Source organism: Puma concolor, chromosome D1 (genome assembly GCF_028749965.1).
Source record: "Puma concolor isolate L17-30 chromosome D1, mPumCon1.1.hap2, whole genome shotgun sequence".
Taxonomy (NCBI): domain Eukaryota; kingdom Metazoa; phylum Chordata; class Mammalia; order Carnivora; family Felidae; genus Puma; species Puma concolor.
The window spans coordinates 96,441,999-96,465,866 of NC_141676.1; the positions used below are offsets into that span (position 1 = coordinate 96,441,999).

The 23,868-nt window shown below is 46.5% G+C and overlaps 1 long non-coding RNA gene across 5 annotated transcripts; it reads left to right on the top strand.

Annotated features, from left to right (window-relative positions):
* The first annotated feature begins 1,595 nt into the window (after positions 1–1,595).
* On the top strand, positions 1,596–23,266 carry LOC147576898 (uncharacterized). Of its 5 annotated transcripts, XR_015241250.1 has the most exons (5): positions 1,612–3,557; positions 7,309–7,404; positions 7,580–7,693; positions 20,709–20,776; positions 21,178–23,266. It is a non-coding gene; the product is annotated as an uncharacterized LOC147576898 (long non-coding RNA). The 5 variants fall into 5 exon arrangements; XR_015241249.1 differs by having other exon boundaries at positions 1,615–3,557; positions 20,709–23,266; XR_015241253.1 differs by lacking the exon at positions 7,580–7,693 and having other exon boundaries at positions 1,596–3,557; positions 20,709–23,266.
* Positions 23,267–23,868: the final 602 nt, after the last annotated feature.

The window sequence follows — 23,868 nt, forward strand, 5'->3', positions numbered from 1 at the left end:
TTCCCACTACTCAACATTCCTCAATGGCCCCGCGATTGTTAACGAGACACCATCTGTCCCATTTGTTTGGCTTCCAGAGTCCTTTGTAATCAGTCTCCCGCTGATCTGTCCCTGTGTCGTCTTCCACTGCTCCCCACCCCCCAACTCTATGCTCTAGTAATACTCAATTATTTATAGCGCTCAGAACATGTTACTATGTCCTCTCACGTTTCTAGATTCTGCACGCTCCATTTCATCTGCCTACACGTTATTCTCATTTGCCACACCTCGCCCCTGCCAGAGCCCGCACCCGCATCCGCTCACGTCCTTCTTCCTCTGTGAGTTCGTCCTTCACTCCTCTGGACAACCTAGGGGGTCCTTTCCTTAAACTCCCCCTATACCTTGCACATCACACCACGAAAGCAGGTGTGCAATTATACTATACTGCATGTATGTGACCATTCATCTTCCTACTTGACAATACGCCCTCTTTAGAGAAAAACATTATCTTTTTAGAAAGACTTTTTTTTTAAGAGCAGTTTTAGGCGCACAGCCAAATGGAGGGGAAGGCACAGACATTTCCCACATATCCCCTTGTCCCCACACATGCACATCCTCCTCCGTTGTCAATATCCTGCCCCAGAGTGGGACATTGTTAAAATCAGTGAAACTCATGGGCTTACCATTAGCACCCAAAGTCTACAGATGGGACTTTAGGGATCACTCTTGGTGTTGTACAATCTATGGCTTTGGACACGTGTGTAACGACATACGTCCTCCGTTACAGTACCATACAAAGTATTTTTACCACCCAGAAAATCCTCTGTGCTCTGCCTATTCATCCCTCTCTCCCGCTAATCCCTGGCAACCGCTGATCTTTTTACCGTCTCTGTAGTTTTTGCCTTTTCCAGAATGTCAGACTGTAATATAGTCTTTATAGTCTTTGCAGAGACATGGTCTTTTAAGGCTTACATCCAGTGCCTGTCGCATAACTTGGCACATAGTAGGGGTAAATGACCTACAGAATTAATGGTTGACTTAGTGTGTGTTTAGGGAAAGGACACTCGGTGATCTGAATGAAGCACGGTGTATATAATTAGGCTCTAAACTCCAAATGCAGCTCTGCTCTTTTTTTTTTCTTCCTTTAAATTTTTTTTACATTTATTTATTTTTGAGAGACAGAGCACAAGTGGGGGAGGGGCAGAGAGAGAAGGAGACACAGAATCTGAACCAGGCTCCAGGCTCTGAGCTGACAGCACAGAGCCCAATGCGGGGCTCGAACTCACACACCGTGAGATCATGACCTGAGCTAAAGGCGAGCGCTCAACCGACTGAGCCACTCAGTCGTGCCATACTCTGGGCTGTCTTGAAGCTAGTAGACTATGTCTGATTCAGTTCATCTCCAGACCTCATCCCCAAGGCTAGCACATATACATATTTTTTTATATGAAGGGGACTCAACAGATATGGAATGAGGACACAGTCCCTGACCTCAAAAAGTCTATGGTAGACCGGTAGTCTAATGTTTCTGCAACATGCTATTCCACTCTCCTGCCTCTTCAGCAGTCACTAGGAAGGGTCTAAGGACTACAATCACTTGTTCATTCATTCATGTATTCAACAAGCCCTGCATTCTGCTTTTTAACTGGAAGCTTTTGGAAGGGCAAGGCTGTGGTTAGATGGCTGGTGCTGTACTGCACAGGCTGAGAATCCCATGGGAATAGACTCTTGCCCTCAAGGCATCCCATGCCTAAAACTTGGGGCTCCAGGGAGCCTTCCCTGCCCCTGCCTGGCTGACTATTCCAGCTCCCCAGGCTTTCTCCCCTGCGAGCCTTGTTGTACTCCAGTCAGAACTAGACAGTTTGGCATTAATTGCTCTCTAATTGTTTCAAGTGTGCTATTTTTATCTCCAGAGGACTTTGCACTCTCCTTGCAAACGCCTGGTCTTTCAGTTTCACATTGCCACTGTGCCCCCAGCGCCTGGTAAAAGCTTGCTGATTGATTTGCTATGAGGGTAATTATTTCCGAGGCTGCCCTGGGATATGGATCTCTCCTGAAATTGTTGCTGCTTCTGCCCCCTGCAATGCCCTCCCACTCTCAGCACCTCCCACTGGCTGTTGCTTCCATGGGTGTCTCTAGAACCTCCTCTGTTTCTCCTCTCTGTCTACTCCCCCTTCTGTCTATGCCTCTGGGGTTCTCTCTTTCCACCAGTGCTCCTTTTGCATAAGGGCTCTCTTGGCCAGAGCTGTTATTCTTATCAGCTGCCTCACCATCTATTTTTATCTCTCCACGCAAAGTATTAAATACTTCTGGGACCTGCTAGGGTGAATGAAGCTTCCACTTTGAATTTCTGCATTTTCAGTTTTATTATCTCAAGACACAGTTAAAAGAAAGGGGTCTTGGGGGAAAGATGGAGCTGAGGTGAGGTCAAGTGGGAAGAGAGGCTTCTTTCTAGAAGGGCAAGCAGTGATTGCCGAGAGGAGGGCTAGGGAGGGGCAATCACCGAGGCTCCCAGCTCCTTGTTATTTAGTCTCAGAAAAAAAGACAGTAAGGCGGTAGTGACAGCATGGAGTTTTGCTTCCGAAGTGCATCTTAAGGTTCAGAGAAGCTCAGAAATTTTTCTGAGAATTGCCATCATGGCTCTCCAGACTGTTTGAAACTTGCTTACCCTGACAGTAGACTGAATCATAAGATCTGTTACAGCTCTTGGGGCCTTAGAGAGGGTTTTGTCCCACCTCTTTCCAAGTGTGAGCTCTTGGGCAGAATCTGAGCCATTCAGATTTACGAGGCCACTACTTCCATTGAGGAGAGGCGCAGTGGTGATAACTATTTGGCAGATCAATCCAGCAATATTTATTTGCCGCCTAGAATGCTGGTACCAGAGCATCAGGGTTAAGAGGCTGGGCTTGGCTTCACGTTGACCTGGGTTTAAATCACAGATGCAACATTTTCTGCAGGAGTTCAGGCAGGTTACTCAAACTCTCTGAACCTCAGGTTTTTCATAGATAAGTGCGCATAATAATACTTCATGGGATTATTATGAGGATTATTGAGTCAGGGAAAGCACTTAGTGGAATGCCTGGTGCATAGCAAGTGCTCATTTGAGAGCTCATAATATTATTATCCCAAGGGCAACTATTACCTTCTTCCTAACCAGACTCCATCCCAGTGCTCACCCAAATCCTTTGGGGAACCCTGGGCAAAGTCATCTACATGGTGAGACACTCAGGGGCCACATGAACAAGCCCCAAGTGACAAACATGAGGCACCTGGGGCGCTTTCCGTTGGCTGTGATTGTTAAACCGCTTCTCTTAAGAGACCAAAACCAGGACGTGGCCTCTCTACAAGCCGGCGGACTTAAAACTGAGGACCCGGCTCCAAAGAGCACCAATGAGCTGCCTGAGTTGCCTGCCAATCTTGACCAGTCAGGGCGAGGCCCTTCTGACCAATCAGGACGAAGCTCTACCAGGCAGGACAAGACGCTTCAAACCAATCAGGATGAAGCACTTTTTTTTTTTTTTCCTTCTCCTTATTGGCACTTTAGCCTGCGTGGGAGCCTGAGCTCTTGCTTCCTCTGTGTGAGTAGCGCCTCCTTTCTGTTTGTGGGTGCTCGTCTGACTACTCTCTGTTGGTGCTGTATCTGGAGCTGTCTCTGTGATACAATTGTTCTCGGTGCTTTTGACTTGTGGGTCCTTGTCGGGCTCGAGAACCCGACTCCGGTACCGATAGCAACCAATCTTGTGGACTTCGGCTGTGTGTTCCGTTGGGTAGGAGCATTTAGAAAGAACACAGGGTGACCGGAGCCCCTTGCAGAGCTGTCTTGGGTGGCGGGGACTCACTTGGCCTTTTCTGTGAATACAGTCCGACCCTCTTCAACAGAATATCCCTGCCATAAAATATATCCCCCTCCTTGCCAACCAGTGCGGTGATCCAGGTCATTTATCGCTTCTTTGGTGAGCAGATAATGTAGTGCAGGTGTAAAAAGCAAATGATCTGAATATGGAAATCCCTGGATTCAAATGTTGCCTCCATTATATATCGGTAGGCTAGTTGTTGAACATTGCTAAGAGAGCTTTGTTTCCTCGCGTCCAAAAGTGGGGTGATAAGAATGCATGATTAACAGACCATGCATAAGAAACACTCAACACGGTTCCTAGCCCATAGGGCTTGTTCGGTAGATGGTGGTGCACGTTGTAGTTGAAGCGTGGTGGTGATTGATGATGTTGCTTCCTTCTTGGGACACCTGCTGCGTTTTACTCCTTTGCAAATGCCTGCCGCTCTCCTTCACATCTAGCACTTGAAGCTCAGTTCAGGCCGGCCTAGACTTGAACCTAAATTTGTCTGCAAACAACCTCAGAGCACTTCCAGGTTACTGTGCTTCATCAGTGAAGCCGGGCCCAGAAGCAGTCAAGAACCTGGCAAAGCTCCTTCTGGCTGACTTGGCACCGCCGGAGGGGGGGCGGGGGGGGGACCGTGTCAAACACTTCTTCCCCCGAAAGGCTGCAGAGGCTGCCTTTCACAATGCAGAGCAGACACCACACTCCCAGACAAGTTCCTAATTAACGACACATAATCAGTGCCTTTCAAATGTGCATATGTTATTCTCTGCCCAGCTAATTAAGTGCACTAAACATTTCATGGTTAAAGATGGAGCCTGGGTTATCAGAAAAGCCCATTAGAACCAGCCCAGATTCAGAGCTCAGAAGATGGAAAAGTTCAAGGAGCGCCTGGGTGGCTCAGTCGGTTAAGAGTCAACTCGGTTTCAGGTCAGGTCACGATCTCACGGTTTCGGGGGTTTGTGCCCCACATCCGGCTCTGCGCTGGCAGCTGGGAGCCTGCTTGGGATTTTCTACTTCTCTCTGCCCTTACCCCAGTCATGTTGTGTCTGTCTCTCTCAAAGTAAATAAACTTAAAAAGATGGAAAGATTCTGATCCAGGTTCCACTGAGCTGATAGTCTTTTTTTTAATTTATTCATTTATTTTGAAAGAGAGAGAGAGAAACAGGGCAGGGGAGGGGAGGGGAGGGACAGAGAGAGAATCCCAAGCAGGCTGTACTCTGCACAGAGAATAACATGGGGCTGAGTCTCATGAACCTCGAGATCATGACCTGAGCCCAAATCAAGAGTCAGGTGTTTGACCAACTGAGTCACCCCGGCGCCCCTGAACTGATGGAGCCTTTAACACAGCCCCTCACCCTCTCTAAGCCTGTCTGCAAGTAGGGCCACAGAGGTTTTCTACCTCTTAAGGCTGTTACAACTGAGGCAGTCACGATCATCCCTGGGGAAGTAGGGACCTACACTAAGGCACACAGTAATTACTCCTCGGCTTTGCTAGAACCTTGTTTTCTAGGCAGGAAGGGTGGTCAGCTTCACATAAAAGCGATGTGTGTTTGTGCCTTCTGGGGTGTGGGCTTTAGACATCATCTCGTGCGATCCTCATGACCACTCCTACCCACCAGAAAAATAAAGTGCCTTCAAGGAGCTCCCAGGGGGCTCATCCAGATTGTGAACGGCTGAGCCACAATGTGAATCCAGGTTGACCCACTCTTAAAAACCCAGAATTCATTCTTCTTGCTCCCTCATGCAAAATACCATCCTCCTTGGCTAGGTCCTCTCAGGTAGCTTCACCCTCTTTTCCGGTTCCCTCTCTTCCCGCCCCTGTATCTCACCACCCCGCCCCGTTAAAATACACTCTCTTCCGTCCCATCCGCTGAGGACCCCGCAGCGTCTCTTCTTCGGTGAGGTCTATCTAGTTAACCTGATGGAATATTCTTTGCGGGTTTGTGAGCCTAATGCTACCATTCTCCTCCCTCCTCCCAGCCCCAGTAATTTAATTACTTGAATAGGCGCCTTCTGGAAAGAATGTGATACTCTGCAATCACACCAGAGATTACCTGCTTGCTCCACCCCTACCAGGAGTTGCCCTGAGCAACCACGCTTATGGAAGTTGCGTGATCATGGGAGCAAAGCCAGAAGGTTCACTGGGTGCACAATTTATGGAGATTAATATAGAACAGGGTTATAAGGTGAGGGGAACAGCCAGCAGAGATCGGGAGCTGATGCGGACAAAGGCAAGATGACAGAAGTTATAATGTGTTAGAGCCGGAGGGCTGGCTTTAGTCGGACAGACCAGAGGGACCGGGGAACAACAGATGTCCCTTCTCTCGGAAAGCCTGCGCTCTCTCCCTTGCTCTCCAAAGCCTTTCTGGTCACAGAGGCAGCGCTTGCAGTAATGAGTTGCAGGTGGTTGCGAAGCCGTCATTTTTGATTTACCACCAGGTTCCAGGCATGGAAGGGGCAGCTGAGAGGGCTTCATCCAAATCAGTTGCACGAGGATGTTTATTCCACATTATTATACTCCGGAGTCGTCTTCCACGGCTGCAGGGTAGATAGGGACTGGGAGGCACTGTGTTTAAGCACAGGGAGGGTGACCACCATCTAGGCTGCCCCTCGTTTGCGTTCTCTCTCTGTGCCTCCCCCCTCCCCCCACCTCACGATGGAAATCAGGAGCGGGTGGACGGTGGTTCATTGTTGCTAGACCTGAGAGAGAGAGAGAGAGAGACAGACAGACTAACAAGCAGGGAAGGGGCAGAGAGAGACACACACACACTCACAGAATCTGAAGCAGGCTCCAGGCTCTGAGCCATCAGCACAGAGCCCAAGGCCAGGCTCGAACCCACAGACCTTGAGATCATGACCTGAGCCAAAGTTGGACACTTCACCGACTGAGCCATCTGGGTGCCCCACCTTTCTCATTTTCTTAGTCACCAACCTCTTGCTTTGTCGCTAGACCTCTTCCCCTCTAACCTCTCTTTCTCTCTCTCCCCTCTCTCTCTCCCCCCTCCCCATCCCCCCACCCCGTTCCTGCACCTGTTTAGGCAGAACAGTGTAGCTACCTCTTACCCCCTCTCAGCCATGTGCCAAGTCCTAAGGGATGTCTTTTCACAGCCCACAATGACCCAGCAAGGTGTTTTGCTAAATCTGTTCTAATTTTTAATTTCGATTAATTACAATGAAATAAAATTCAAATTTCAGTTCTTCCGTGGCTCTAGCCACGTTTCAAGGGGCTTCACAGCCACACGTGGCTAGTGGCTACTGTGTCGGGCAGTGGAGACAGCAAAAAGTTCCACCGGTCAGCACCACAGCTGAACGAAGACCGATCCCCCCGCCCCCACGAGATTGTGTCACTGGCCATTGGACTAACCCCTTTCCCTGCCTCGCTCGTTAAAGTTTACTGATTCCTTTCGCTGTGTGGGGTACTTTTCATGCGTTTTATGTCATCGTCCCAACGGTTCTTTAAAGTAGATAGCATTTTCCGGGTCGCACACAGGAGGAGCCTGGATTTCTGACAGCCAGTGCAGCTGGTCCGTGTTCTTTCCTCTGCGCCAAAGCTCACGGGTAGTGATGGAAAGATAACACCGAGCAGGTAACTGGGGGGGGGGGGGGGGGGGGGGGGCAGACGGGGAGAGAAGAACAGGAGACGGCGTCGTCAACCACGTAGTATAGTCTTAATTAAGTTTTAGGTAGGATTTTCTCACCCTTAAGGGTTCAGTCCCCAAATGGGGTTACTGACCAGGAAGCTCAAAGGCTCTTTTTTCCAGGGGATGGAATCTGTACTTTGCTTTGATGGCTGCTATTGCTTGCGGCAGAAACCTGTGTGGAGGGACAGACCGGAGCCCTCCTTGGAGAGAAACCAGCAGCGATGGAAAACTGAGGTGGTGATAGAGCTAGCGATCCCTCCCCCACACCAGCTGCTCCCAGTGCTTCCTTCTGTTCTTTGCTCCACAGAGCAGCCTTCCAGGTCAGAGCCACCCCCTCCTGCTTGGGAAAACCTGCGTTTCTGTAGGTTGAGCCCGGAGCTGACCCAGTTCCATCAGTTCTCCCCCCCGGGGGAGGCCTGGGTTCGATGATGGCGCCATCTGCTGGCCCTTTCTCACGCTGCAGCCGCTGTTGTGTTCTTTCTCGGAATCCGGTGGTTCTCCAGGTTTGGTCCCTGGAATCACCTGTATCACCTGGCACTTGTTAGAGATGCAAATTCTGAGATTCTGCTCACTGAATCAAAAATTAGATTGAGTCCCAGCTGCTCGGGTTTTTTTTTTTCTAAAATTTTCTCTTAATGTTTATTTATTTTTGAGACAGAGACAGAGCATGAATGGGGGAGGGTCAGAGAGAGAGGGAGACACAGAATCCGAAGCAGGCTCCAGGCTCTGAGCTGTCAGCACAGAGCCCGACGTGGGGCTCGAACCCACAGACCGTGAGATCATGACCTGAGCCAAAGTCGGACGCTTAACTGACTGAGCCACCCAGGCGCCCCCCAGCTGCTCGGGTTTTAACGAGCCCCTCGAGTGATCCTGCGGCACTTGGGAATCACTGATTTAGGAGATCCAACACCGTTTGTTCATTCCTCAAGTCAGCAATTATTATTCCCCCTTCTAGGCAAACATGACCAATGCCCGACCCCCTCCCCCAACACACACACGTGCTGTCGCCTCACATCTCTGTGCAGTAGGGAAGGGAAGCACTATGATCACCCCACTTTCCAGACAAGGAGGAAGTGATAACAGCAGACTGACCCAGGACCACACAGCTTGTAAATAGCAACGTTGGGTCCCATGCTCAGGTCTTTGCGTGTCCAAACCTGGGCTGTTCACCAAACCGCACATTACCAACTTCTCCATGAGTTGGGGGGGGGGGGGGGGTTGTGGAGGAGGTGGGAGGGGAGAAACCTTCCCAAATCGTATACAACTGAAACTTGCCGCGCTGCCTGAACTTGCCAGCAACTTTCACACAGGGTTACGTATTCCTTTCAGAAGGCCTGCAGAGAGGCTAATTATTGCCCTATCACCTGCCACCTAGCCGGTCCCTCCCCATCTCTCCCGTTGACCCACATAGGACATTACTGGGTGGATTGTGGCAGGGAAAGCAGGGGAAGACTTAAATGCACTGCCTGGGTGCAGAGCTTCAGGGCCCACGGAAAGGCAGGAGTTTAACTAGACTGCTTAATTGGGGATGGAGAGGGAGAAACAATGGGACCAAACAGAAGCAGAAAAATTCTGGAAGGAAGAAGAGGTAAGACCAGAAGGCAAACTCGGACTCCTCTTTTACCAGTTAGCAGCCTCTGAAGCAGCCCTTCAAGCCCACGACAGGCTGTCCACCCACAGCAAACGTTCGTGGAGCACCTGTGACGAGCAGAGCATCACACGATCAGTCCCCTGCCTACAAGGGACACGCTTCTTGTGCAGCGGAGGAGACACGGGGCTAAATGTGTACAGACACTCCGGGTTTAAATGCTCTTGGCCATAAAAATATTTTTAACAAGTAGCAGTATTTTGGGAATAACAACGGTAACATTTATTGAGCACTTAACCAAATGCTAGGCAGGGTTCCAGACCTGAGGCGACCAGGGTGGCCGAGGGAGAGTTACCACCACTTTAAAAAGTTCCACTTCTGGTCTTTAGCTTTGCAGTCCTGGGAACTGGATTTTGTTTAGTCTCCTCTCTGTTTATCTGGCTCATCGCTATCAGATTCACAGGGAAATATATTAACCAGAACGATAGTACGTCCATTTACAGCCCAGTCTACGACATTCGTGAGTCCGTTCATCTTCTTTCCTTATGAAAATCTATAGGCACGTCACTTGGTGGGCATGGGATCAAAGCAGGGGGCGTTAGGTGAAGGGATTGGGGAGTGTCAGAGAGAGAGAGCCTGGATGCTGTCTCATCTTTGGCCCTGGAAACACCTGGATGGCTCAGAAGACACCTAGATGCTCACATGAAGGCTCAGGGGACCCTCTGCCTGGATCAGGGCTGGAGACACACGAGCCCCGGTCTGGCTGCCCATCCTTTCTGCCTCCCTGCGGGATTGCAGCCAGGCTGCAATGCGGGTCATCTGATTTCAGCTTTAGTCTCAAGGTTCTCTGGTCCCTGTGGTTGGTGTTGTCTTGCCACACTCCCAGGATTATACCCACGACTGTCTGTCAAGGTAGTTTCACCAGCAGATAAACTCAGCCTCGTGCATGCTGTACTGATACTTAAGTTGCTCTATCAGGAAGATGGCCTTTTCCTGACCACAACCCCCAGTGCCAAGGCTGCCCCCGGAGCTGGCTGGCCATAAGACAGGCCCAAGCATCTGCTCTCAGCCACCATTTCTCAGCCTCCCCTGTTCTTCCCTGTCTTTACCTTCAACACACACAGAGTCAGGGAGATCTGGAACAAAAACGCAGAGGGAGACTTTAAACCAGTCGGTGGCTTCTCTGTCTCTCCCAAGAGCTGTTTCTTCCTTATTCATCTTCGTATCCCCAGAAGCTAGAAGAGTTTCCAGTGCTGGTTACAGATTAATGAATCAATAAATGCCTCATAGACGAATGGAAAGAGTTCTGGTCTGTGGATCAATACATTTAGAGTCTAAAATTGTTTCGGTACCATCACTAACTTACTTTGGGATCTGTGACTAATCACTTGATGGCTTTGTTCTCTGTTTCCCCAGACATAAGATAGGAGAATCATCCCTCCTCCCTTCCTGCTTCAAAAGGACATTAGGCAGGTGCGTTTGATCACTGCCAGAGATTGAACTTCTGCCAAGTTATAGAAGTTATGTATCACTTTTCCATCTTTTTTCCATCTTAAGATAGGCAATAAAGAGTGAAGGCTTCTGGGCACTAAATAATACGTTTTCTAGTTCCATCACGTTGGTCTAAACAGGGTCTCAAAACGCAGGAGGACACATCTTGTCCCACCAAGCTCTCGGGAATAATAAGATGATGTCTGTAAAGTATTTGATGGCTCCTAAAGTTGCTGCTGATCAATTTGCACCACTGTTTTGGTTCGCAGTTGATGCCACGTGCATGGTTTCAATGCTCAGAGAAGCGTTTTAAAAATGTAGGAATTACAGGGCGCCTGGGTGGTTCAGTCTGTTGAGCATCCGACTTCACCTCAGGTCACGATCTCGTGGTTCGTGAGTTCAAGCCCTGCGTCGGGCTCTGTGCCGCCAGCTCAGAGCCTGGAGCCTGCTTCGGATTCTGTGTCTCCTTCTCTTTCTGCTCCTCACTTCCCCCCTTTGTGCGCTCACTTTCTCTCTCTTTCTCTCTCTCTCAAAAATAAATAAACATTAAATTGTTTTCAGTGTAGGAATTAGGCCTGAAAAAGGGATATGAAATGAAATGGTTTCTAGAATTTAGTGATTTGTGGCTCTTGGTCAAGGAAACCCTGGTGCTCACTGAGATTGTGGGTTCTTCACTGAAGACCAAGTCAGACCTCATGATGCCAGGCCCCTGGATAAAGAGTCTCCGGACCAGGGCCCCAGCTCCTTCCTGCCCCTTGGCTAAGCTCCCTCCTCCCAGCATGATGTCCCCTGGAGCACATTGACTGATCTACCCTGTGTGATGCAGATGATCCTGGCTGGGTCAGTTCTCACCCAGGGCTCTGTGAGTGCTCTGCCCTCTAGCCAGCCATGCGCGCACTTTCTTTCACACTGGAAATCTCAGCCTTCAAGAACTCAGAAAGTATAATCAGCTGTTCAGATTTTCAAAGGACAGATGTAATAGGCAAAAATCCATTTCAAAGCCTGGGGCTGGAGTGAATAGTGGTAATAAAGTGAGGACAGTTTATAATCACTAATCCTCTCCTGAAAGCATTTCTTCGTAATCTCTCTCGATAATCTCCCTTTCTGCCTCTGCCCGGCCTTCATTTTCCCTGCCACCTCCACCCTCCTTGTCTGAAACACATAAAGAAATGGTTTTTTTATCTAATGAATTTTTGAATAAAATTGCGTAATCTGTTTCTTAATTTTAAAAGCAAGAGAGTTGAGCATTCTGCATTGCCTAAAGGAAAACCAAGTTGTTTTTCATTTTTACCTGGGGGGAAGGGAGTAGAGGGAAGGATTGACTGTGTGGGTAGGAAATGATCCCCTATCTTTGACACGAATTTAACTTTTCTCTTAGGCTTTCAGACTTTTTCCTAATTTAGTGCCACCCTATGTAAGCAACTGTATTTCCAAACTTCTCCCAGCATGGATCCTGGTGTCTAGCCAGAAGAGGCTCCGTGGGGACCTTGACTTTCTGTACCGGTGGCCTCCTGAAGGACAGGCGTGGGTTCTGATACCACAGGCTGGGCCACTTACCAAGTCATTCAGATTCTCCGAACTTCAGTCCCCTTCTCTGCAGCTCAGTGCCTGGCAGACCGAATTCACAGTCAGTGAGAGGAAAAATTATAAAATAAAGCTGTGGATAGGTTGGAAGTATTCGGGGAAATGTAAAGTTCTGTGTGAATGAACAGTGCTTTATTTCCTGACCTCTGGAATGCGTTTTTCCAATTTCCTGGTCAACTAGCTCCCATTCATTCATCAGTGATCACTATCAATCCCTACTTTTTTTTTCTTTTCTTTTTATTAAGGAAAAAAATTAAACCTATACAAAAGCAGAGAGACTAGCATAATGAACTCCCAGCTACTCATCTCACCCAGCTTCCATGATTGCATTAATGGAGAGTCTTTTTTTTTTTTAATTTTTTTTTATTTTTAAATTTTAATATTAAAATTTTAAAATTAAAATTTTAATATTTTTTTTATTAAAAAAAATTTATTTTTGGGACAGAGAGAGACAGAGCATGAACGGGGGAGGGGTAGAGAGAGAGGGAGACACAGAATCGGAAACAGGCTCCAGGCTCCGAGCCATCAGCCCAGAGCCCGACGCGGGGCTCGAACTCACGGACCGCGAGATCGTGACCTGGCTGAAGTCGGACGCTTAACCGACTGCGCCACCCAGGTGCCCCATAATGGAGAGTCTTATTGCATTTATATTCTTGCCTACCCCTGATTATTTTGGAAAAAAAAAAAAAAACTCGGATAAAAGATACATGTATATATATACTATATATATAAATACTATATATATACTATAAGTACTATATATACTATATATACCATATATACCATATATGGATACCATATATGTATATGGTATATGGTATATGTATATGGTATATGTATATGGTATATGTATATGGATACCATATATGTATATACTATATATACCATATATACCATATATGGATACCATATATCCCACATACACTATATATATATATAAACGTGGTTGGTTTTGGTTGCTATGTCTCGCTAGTCTCTTTTGTCTATGAATTACCTCTGTCCTTACTGTTTTCTTTGCAATTTATCTGTTGAAGGAGCTGAGTATGAGCTCTGTGGAATCCACGACGTTTTGGATTTGGTCGCCTGCAACTCTGTGCTGTTCTTTAATATTTTCCTCCTTTCCCTGTGTTTTTTCTATAAACTGGTCATTGGATCCTGAGGCAAGACCGGATCGCTTTGGTTATTTTTCAGGAAGAATGTTTGTGGCCCCGTTGAGTACTTCCTATCACTGCCTGTTATTTGCCGTGTTCGTATTGCAGGGACATTCACTAGAATCGCCAATGGAGTCAGGAGGTGCCAACCGAATCTGTCACTTTACGAAGCACCCCATCCACTTCTCACCTGATGGTTTCGGCGGCCACTTGTGCTGGTTTTGTAATGCGTCAGCATGCCGAGGCAAGACTAGTCTTCCTGTGTGTTTCTGGTTGGGATGGGATGCCAAGGAAATTGTTGCGAGGGGCGGTGGGCTAACGGAAGTGGCAGCCACCATCATCTCACACCCATTTGGCTTGGCCGTGAGCTCCCCTCATTGCTGGGGAAATAGCAGCCAGGCCTGCAGCACCCCACCCACCCCAGCGGGTCCCCTTTCAGTCCCCCCACCGCCCGGGCTGTTGTGTGTGTTAGCACCACGACGAGGCCCCAGCTTCCGCAGGACACCCATACCATCAGCATCAGAGACAAGAATCCCCAAGGGTCGGGCCATCTTCCTGGACTCCGCTGCAATTTACATCCGTCTTCCCTTTCCAACTACCTGCCCCGGGGACTTGAAGCCTGAGCCCCAAATTGGATCCGTTTTTCATTAGCGGTTGCAAGATGGTGATCTTCCAGTTGTAGCGATCCCTTTGCTGAAACGTTTAGTTGAAATTACTGAGTTGCAGTCTCAGTAGTCGATGCAGAATACTTGTTTCTTTCCCCTCGGTTTTCTTCTTCACCAGCTTTCAAAATAATGAATTGATTCCTAAGCACCTTCCAAAGGTAATCACTTAATTTCATTTGCTTACTTTTTTAAGGATCATTTTCAACTCGCAGACTTTAATATATTTGCCGTGGCACTGTAGTTGTTATTACTATGATGTTTACATTATCTTGCCTTTGGCTAATGGGAGATCATTCACGTGGGCTCCTAGATCTTTTTGACACAGTCCCTGTGGTCTCTGACAACCTCCCTGCCTTCCCGTGCGACAGAATGTTCCAGGCTGCCCTTTGATATTTCCTGTCCCAGCCTTGAAAACAGCATTTATCCAAGAAGGCGTGGCTGTTTTCAGTTGGAAATCCTATTTAGAGACACAATCTGGGTGTAGGGATGCTCATTATTTGGGGGTTAGTCATGGTTTCCAGACCTTTGCAGTGAACAGAGCAAAGAAATACGGCTTTTTAAAGAAAATACGTCATAAGTTCTCACTTTTCAAGTCAAATTTAAGATTATGGGATTTTCCATTTGGTTCATTCATTTTATATTTATATCTCCTTTTTATAAATTTTTTTTTTCAACGTTTATTTATTTTTGGGACAGAGAGAGACAGAGCATGAACGGGGGAGGAGCAGAGAGAGAGGGAGACACAGAATCGGAAACAGGCTCCAGGCTCTGAGCCATCAGCCCAGAGCCTGATGCGGGGCTCGAACTCACGGACCGCGAGATCGTGACCTGGCTGAAGTCGGACGCTTAACCGACTGCGCCACCCAGGCGCCCCTATATCTCCTTTTTAAAAAATCTTTTTCTTAAGTTTATTTATTTTGAGAGAGAGAGAGTGCGAGCAGAGTAGGGGCAGAGAGAGAAGAGAAAGAGAGAATCCCAAGCAGGCTCTGCACTGCCCGTGCAGAGCCCAATGTGGGACTCAAACCCACGAACTGTGAGATCATGAGCTGAAATCAGAGTCAGATGCTTAACTGACTCAGCTGCCCAAGCACCCCTCTCTCATCTTCTGCTAAAAGGCTTGGACCCTAAATATTTATTTATTGATAAATAATTATTTATTTGATATATCCTAGTATACACACACACTTAATCGTTCCTGAGTAATACATAGCATATATGCTAATACAGTATATAGAGAGAGAATTTAATGTATATTCTTTAAAAAAATTATATTTTTTATTTTTTTAATGTTTATTTATTTTGAGAGAGAGAGCAAGCACATGCACACAAGCAGGGGAGGCACAGAGAGAGAGAAAGAGAGAGAGAATCCCAGACTAACTCCTCTCTGTCAATGCAGAGCCTGACAGGGGGCTTGATCCCATGAACCATGAGATCGAGTGAGCTCCATGCCCAACATTGGCTTGAACTCATGACCCCAAGACCAAGAGTCACATGCTCCACTGACTGAGCCAGCCAGGTGCCCCTGTCTGTCTCTGTGTTTAAACCATCAACCTGATGAACACTTAAGTTCATTTCTTTAATTTGCTCTCAATATTTAGGGATTGTATATATGTTTTTCAGTTTTCTTTTGTGATTATATAAGATATTAGTATATAGTTCCAAATTCACATGTATAAAATTCAATGCCATGTTGATTTAAAATGTGTCCACAAATGCTTTAACACTCCCTTTGAGTGCGGATTGGACTCAATATCTTGCATCGAACAAACAAAATAAGAAACAAATGTCAGTGTGTGATTTCTAAGACTAGGCCATAAAAGGTATTACAATTTCCTCTGCTGTTTTTATTTTTTATAAATTTTTTTAAACGTTTATTCATTTTTGAGACACACACACACACACACACACACACACACACACACACACACACACAGCAGGGGAGAGGCAGAGAGGGAGGGAGACACAGAATCCGAAGCAGGCTCTAGGCTTTGAGCCCTCAGCATGGAGCCCGATGCGAGGCTTGAACCCACACACCGTGAGATCATGACCTGAACCAAAGCCGGATGCTTAACCGACCGAGCCACCCAGGCACCCCTCCTCTGCTCTTTTTAGATAACTTGTGGTAGAGGACACCAGCTCCCACATCATAGGGAGGCCCAAGCAACCCTATGGAGAGATGAGGTCCATGAGGCCTCTTGCCAACAACCGTGTGAGGGAACCATAGTGTAGGTAGATCCTCTAACCCAGGCAAACCTTCTGATGACTGAAACTCAAACCCACATCTTGACTGCCATCTCCTGAAATACCTTGAACCACAACCCAACTAAGCTGCTCCTGGATTCCTGATGCTCAGAATTTATGTGACATAATAAAAATGTATTGCTATTTTAAACCACTAAGCTTCTGGAACAATCTGTGATGCAGTAATTGACAACTAATACAGGAGCATTCAGAGAAGTCTAGTTTCTGTTCCTGTCTCTTCATACCCTGGAAGTTAACCAGGTTTTTTTTTTTTTTTTTTTTTCCTGGCTAATGTTTGCCCTTCCACTGCTTTTGTTTTATAAATACAAGCAAATATGTATATATTTGTATTATGCATGTTTCTTAGATTAAAATTACTATATTATACAATCTGCTGAACTTTGCAGTTTTCTTTTTTTCATGTTTATTTACTGATTTTTGAGAGAGAGCACACGAGTCGGGGGAGAGAAAGAGAACACCATGCAGGGTCTTGAACTCATGAACCATGAGACCATGACCTGAGCCAAAACCAGGAGTCAGATGCCCAACTGACTGAGCCACCCAGCCACCCCTGAACCTTGCGGTTTTTAATTAACAGTGTTTAATGGAAATTATTCCAAAGCTGAGTAGAGAGATATTTTTCATTCTTTTTAAAAATTTATTTCTTTAAATTCAAGTTAGTTAACATACAGTGTAGTCTTGGCTTCAGGAGTAGAACCCAGTGATTCATCACTTACATATGACACCCGGTGCTCATCCCAACAAGTGCCCTCCTTCATGCCCATCACTCATTTAGCCCATCCCCTCACCCGCCTCCCCTCCAGCAACTACAGTTTGTTCTCTATATTTAAGACTCTCTTACGGTTTGCCTCCCTCTCCGTTTTTATCTTATTTTTCCTTCCCTTCCCCTGTGTTCATTTGTTTTGTTTCTTAAATTCCACAGATGAGTGAAATCAGAGGATATTTGTCTTTCTCTGCCTGACTTACTTAGCATAATACTCTCTAGTTCCATCCATGTTGTTGCAGATGGCAAGATTCCATTCTTTTTCATCACCGAGTAATACTCCATCGCATATAAACACCACATCTTTATCCATTCATCACTTGATGGACATTTGGGCCCTCTCCATAACTTGGCTATTGTTGACAGTGCTGCTGTAAACATTGGGGTGCATGTACCTCTTTTTGACAGTTGCTTAGCCTTCTAATCTGTAGATGAACCATAGATGATTCAGTCTGCCGGAGTTGTGTTGCTTCCGTCTTTAGCACTGCAAACAGTGCATATGAAATAGGGTGCCTGTGTGTTTTCACAGTTTTGCTGGTGTATCTTTGGAATCCGTTCTTAAGCGCACTCTTTTTGAAATGGTTCTATGACTTCAGCTCTCGCGGCTCTCCCTTGCTCCCCCCCCCAGAGTTTATTCCGTATGATACAGCACCTGTTTGCCTTTATTTTGTATGATTCTGAGCTTCCCAGGTGAATCTTAGTTCTGTACCTATGAGACTGTGCCGTGGTACTGCCCACGTAAGGCAGTCACAGTGCCAACCTAGTGCTGTCAAGAGATGGGGTTTACAGATGTGAATTGGAGAGGGGTGCGAGGACAGTGATGGGGGTCAGAGCACGCCACAGGGGAAATCTTTTTTATAGTAGGTGTTCCAAACAGGAAGCAACTCTTCCTGAAAGAAAAATAGCATTCCATCCCACTCGTATCCCGATGACAAGCGAGGTAACGGACATTACTTGGAAGAGTAATGTGGGAGATTATTAAGATCTAAGATACAAAATAAAGAGGACTCAGGTTAGAGGGAGAATCGTTTCTGTGTGAACCGGCAAAGCAGGCAGCCCGGGTCTCACCAAGCACAGCGGCTGGATGTAAAGCCTCTGCAGAGACAGATTCTATTTAAATTGAACATCTAGAACTGAGGGAACAACGATTAAGAATCTGGGGGTGGCTCAGTCGGTGCAGCCTCTGACTCTTGATCTCCGCTCAGGTCTTGATCTCAGGTCGTGGGTTAGAGTGAGCCTGGAGCCCACTTAAAAAAAAAAAAAAAAGTAAAAGATTAAGAACCTACAACTGGACAGTGATTCTCTAAGGGACGGTCATCCTGAATGGTGTCACCTTCAGAACAGAGGTGCATGTGGTGGTGGATACGTGGGAGACCGGCCCGTGAGCCCGATTAGCTTGATCAGCCCTGGTGACCAAACCCAGGTTCAGTGACAAGCACGTGGTACACAGCAGATTTTCAACAAACCCCTGATACACCGATCAGCTCCTTAGCTTCACATCTTCATCGCAGTGTTCTTCTTATCCTTGCCTTTCTCCCGCCGTCTTCATGTGAGTTCAATGTCAGTGCTCAGGAACTTTTATTTCTGCCATAGATGGGCTCCTCCAAATGTTGCATGTGAATCTGCTTTTTATTATCTCAAAATATTTTTATACACACAGTGTGCAAGTCACTGATGATGCAAACGCACGTCGGTGATAGACATAGTTTCTGTATTTTAGAAATTGATTACGTAGTCGGGGAAACTGAGTACAAACACAAAGATAAGGACAATCATCACTACATGATTTCAGTAGCACGGGGGTTCGCGTAGGGTGTTGCCTGCTGGTAACACCACTCACGGGCGGGAGAGCCAGCTGAATGTTGAAGGGTTTGATGACAGACAAATGGAAACGAGAGAGGAGGGTTTTTGGCAGGAAGGATTGTGTGAGCTAAATCAAGAAACTGGTAAGGTGCCATACTGATAATATTAGCTGTGGTGAGGAGGCCGCGGGGTACAGTATCCCATCCCATCGGAACTGAGACTTTTTCAGCAGGAGGGGAAGAGGGCGAAACACAGGAAGACGAACAGGCAGCGATGTGTGGGACGGAGTGGAAAGAGAGGGGGCTGGAGGCAGGCGGGCTGATTCAATGTCTGTGAATAGAATCGTGTTTTTCACACTGAGATTGGGAGCCCAACGACAACTGATCATCTCGAAGAAGCTTCATCTTCACTTCTGATTAAACTTTAATGCAACTTTAGTCTCCAGAGTCCGTCCCGCATCCGACCTCAGTGTCTACATGTCAATAGTGACACGGAGCTGGGCTTTGTATTCTTGTTTATCCGTTAGAAAAGGGAGGATATGTTTAAAAGGTAACTAATGGCTGGTTCATTGGTGTCTGGCAAATTTCAGTCCCGCATACTGGGACTGGTCAGAGTGGGGGCACGCCCCCACGCCCTGCCTGTGTGCCGAGGATGGCTTATCCTTCGTCCTCGGTTACTTTTTTGTGTGTTTCAGGAACGTGGGAGGCACAGACAGTAAAATATATTGGATGCCTTTTTGACCTTAAAAAAAATTTTTTTTAATGTTTATTTATTTTTGAGACAGAGAGACAGAGCATGAGTGGGGGAGGGTCAGAGAGAAGGAGACACAGAATCTGAAACAGGCTCCAGGCTCCGAGCTGTCAGCACAGAGCCTGATGCGGGGCTCGAGCTCACGGACTGCGAGATCATGACCTGAGCCAAAGTCGGCCGCTTAACCGACCGAGCCACCCAGGTGCCCCTCCTTTTTGACTTTTTCAAAAAATATTTCATTTTTAGTTGATCTCTGCACCTAACGTGGGGATCAAACTCACAACCCTGAGATCAAGAGTCAAGTGCTCTACCCACTGAGCCAGCCAGATGTGCCTTTGAAGCCCTTTTTAAGAGCGAGATTTTCACATGCCTTGGCCTTCGTTATCCCAGCCATCCCATCCATGGTATTAATCCCAATTTACATCGGAAAAATGAGACCTACAGACACAAAATGACTTGCTTAGAATTACAAGCTAATAAATGGCAAAGCCAATGTGCAAACCTGGTTTGGACTGATTCTAAGGATGAAGTTCTTTCCTCCACCCCACACGGTTGCATTTGAAGGGAAATTATGGTAGATTTGAAGGTAAGAAAGGGGGGGCAGTGGTGCAATATTTGAAGTGAGAGGGAGTAATAAATACTTGCTACTTACTGTTAAGGGGAGAATTATAAAATAGTGCAGCCATATCAGCTCTTCCTTGCCCTAAAGCTACAAAAATTGTTGCTGGGAGATGAGACTTTTCCTGCTTAGGGTTATTTGTTGTAAAGAAAAATTTAAAACTACGTCACTAAATTATAATTTAATGCCATTAAGATTTTCTGCCTGGGCAGAGGACCTTAACAGACGTCTCTCCAAAGAAGACATCCAGATGGCCAATGGATACATGAAAAGATGCTCAACAGCACCCATCATCAGGGAAATGCAAATCAAAACTGCAGTGAGATATCACCTTTCATGTGTCAGAATGACCAACGTCAGAAAGACAAATAACGAGTGTTGGAGAGGATGTGGAGAAAAAGGAACCCTCGTGCACTGTTGGTGGGAATGCAAACTAGTGTGGTCATTGTGGAAAACAGTATGGAGGTTTTTCGAAAAACCATAAATAAAACTACTATACAATCTAGTAATTCCTCTACTGAGTATCTACCCAAAGAAAACGAAAACACTAATGCACATCTATGTTTATTGCAGCATCATCTACGATCGCCAAGATATGGAAGCTGCCTAACTGTCCATCCATAGATGAATGGATAAAAAAGGTGTGGTATATCTACACAATGAAATATTTTCAGCCATAAAAAAAGAATGAGATCTTGCCATTTGCAACAGAAGGGAAATGCTAAGTGAAATAAGTCAGAGAGAGATACCATAGGATTTCACTCGTGTGGAATTTAAGAAACAAAGTAAATGAACAAACAAGAAGACAAATTAAAAAACAGACTCAAATACAGAGAACAAACTGGTGGTTGCCAGAGAGGTGGGGGGGGGGGGGGGGCTGGGTGAAATAGATAAAAAGGATTAAATAGCACACTTATCTTGATGAGCGCTGAGGAATGTAAAGAATTGTTGGATCATTATACTACACACCTGAAAGGAATATAAGTCTGTATGTTAATTTGACTCCAAAAAATGTTTTTTAATCTTCATTTATTTTTGAGAGAGCGTGAGCAGGGGAAGAACAGAGAGAAAAAGGAGACACAGAATCCGAAGCAGGCTCTGGGCTCTGAGCTGTCAGCACGGAGCCCGACGCGGGGCTCGAACCCACGGAACGCAAGATCATGACCCGAGCCGAAGTGGGATGCTCAACCGACTGAGCCACCCAGGCGCCCCAAAGTGTTTTTTTTTAAAGAAAGGATTTTCTACCTGGAATGCCCTCCTTCCCTTGACTCATTCTTTGAAATGAGTTCAGCTCAACATCACCCCTCCTCTGAATGCTGTCCCAGTGCTTTTCACATCCAGTGACTTCCTTGTTCTGTGTGCTGCACTTGAGAAGGGACTCAGGTATTATCAATTCTAAAAAGACTGCCAGCCTATCACAAATCCACATGAAGTCCAGAGCCTTGATACAGTTTTCCTGAATTTTCTCATCAGTTTATATCTAGACAAACTGAGTAATTGGGCAGGGGATGAGTATCTATGACTCTTTTTTCCCTCTCGCCTCTTTCTCTCTTCTACCCCCCTCCCCCCAAAAATCTTCTCCATCTTGACCATCCCTCTGTCCTCTCTTCCAGGGCCCTGACTCCAACCTGGAAATAGAAAGGGAAGGTTATGATGCCCATTGCTCTTGGCCATGCTGGAGGGGTAGCCATTGATTTCTATGCCTCTACACCCCCCTGGGCCATCCCCTAGAATGGCGCCTGCGCCATTGTTGGCCCATAATGAATATGCTGAATAACAGACATAAAAAATTGCTCAAGCCATTTGGATTCTCCCAGGTGGAAAATACATTAGATTTATAAAGGTTTTTTTAATTTTTTTCCCCATTTTTTTCTGTTGATGATATTTCTAACCTCTTAGCACAACTTTGACATGTAGTGTAGCGGACATGTATGGTTTTCCTTCACCAAGCCAGAGCAATGACAATATTGCATTCCCTGCATGTGTGGACCCCCCTCCAAGTCAATGAATGTGACACTTCTGCTCTATGTGAACTATAGATAAAGCAATATTGTTCTCTACCAGACGGTTCTAAGCTGGTTGGATATAAACCCAGAGCAGCCTGCGGCCTCCGTGCCACCCTGTGGGAAGGACCTAACTAAGAAAAAATTTCAAAAAGAAGAAGGCACAACAAGAGATGGAGAGACTGTCTCTTTGGCTTGAGATGTAGCGTCAACCATGCCTGAAGCTAAGTTCTGCCCGGACTTTCCAGTCTTGAGAGGCAATAAATTTCCCTTGTCACGTAAGCCACCTGAAGTTGGGTTCTTCTCACCTGTAACAAGAAGTCGGTACAGTGCGATTATTAATGCTAATGAAATCCTTGTCTCTCTAAACAAAGCCCCCCCCCCCCTCCGCCCATGAAAGATAAAAGAGGGAAGAAAATAAAAGGCCAACGGGGAGCAAGAAACTTGTCTTATGCAAGCATATGGTAATAATTTATCTACATGCCGGTAAGAATATGAGTATCTTGCAAGCATGCGTCTCCAGAGCCTAGCACAGTGTGTAAACATGGTTAAAACTCAGTATTTCTTGGTTGAATAAACCTGATTTAGTCCTAGTCCTAGTTTTTAAGCTCTGGAGTCAACTGAACCTGTTCAAAGCCTGACCATTATTATTATTTTTTTTAACGTTTATTTATTTTTGAGACCGAGAGAGGCAAAGCATGAACGGGGAGGGTCAGAGAGAGGGAGACACAGAATCTGAAACAGGCTCCAGGCTCTGAGCTGTCAGCACAGAGCCTGATGCGGGGCTCGAACCCACGGACCGCGAGATCATGACCTGGGCCAAAGTCGGCCGCTTAACCGACTGAGCCACCCAGGCGCCCCAAAGCCTGACCATTATTTATTAGCCGTGTGACTTTGGCCGAGTTACTTCATCTTTCCGATTTTGATTTCCTTGTCTGTCAAATGAGCGAGCACACTAATGATTAGTACCGACTTCGCACGTTGTAGGGAGAATGGAATAAGATCATGCACGGGGCATTCACGTGGTCAGTACGCCGTGACATGCCACGGCTGTGGCTACTACCAAACAAGAATGATTAGGACCTAGGCTTCCTCACGTTAACATTTCTATTAAAATGTTATTTGCTATCATGGCTTTTTTTTTTTTTAATGTGTATTTTTGAGAGAGCGCGTGCGCGAGCAGGGGAGGGGCAGAGAGAGAGGGAGCCAGAGGACCCAGAGCGGGCTCTGCACTGACAGCAGTGAGCAGGATGCGGGGCTCGAACTCACAAACAGCAAGATCATGACCCCAGCGGATGCTTAACCGACGGAGCCACCCAGGTGCCCCACTATGATGACATTTTAATGTATATTGGTTTGTCATATAATTATGTACCAGTTACCCTGAGCAGTGTGGGGGTTAGGAGCCTGACCCCTCGTGCAGTTGAAAATTTACATATAACTTTTGACCCCCCCCCAAACTTAACTACTAACAACCTGCTGTTGACAGGAAGCCTTACCGATAACACAAACGGTCAATTGGCACAGATTTTGTGTGTTGCATGCCTTATATAGTCTTCGGACGGTAAAGCCAGCTAGAGAAATAAAATGCTATGAAGAGCATCCTAAGGAAGAGAAAATACATCTACGATACTTAGTGTATTTATCGAAAAAAATCCACGCATACGTGGACCCACGCGGTTCCAACGTGTGGCCTAAGGGTCAGCTGTACAGCCATGTGATCTTAGGCA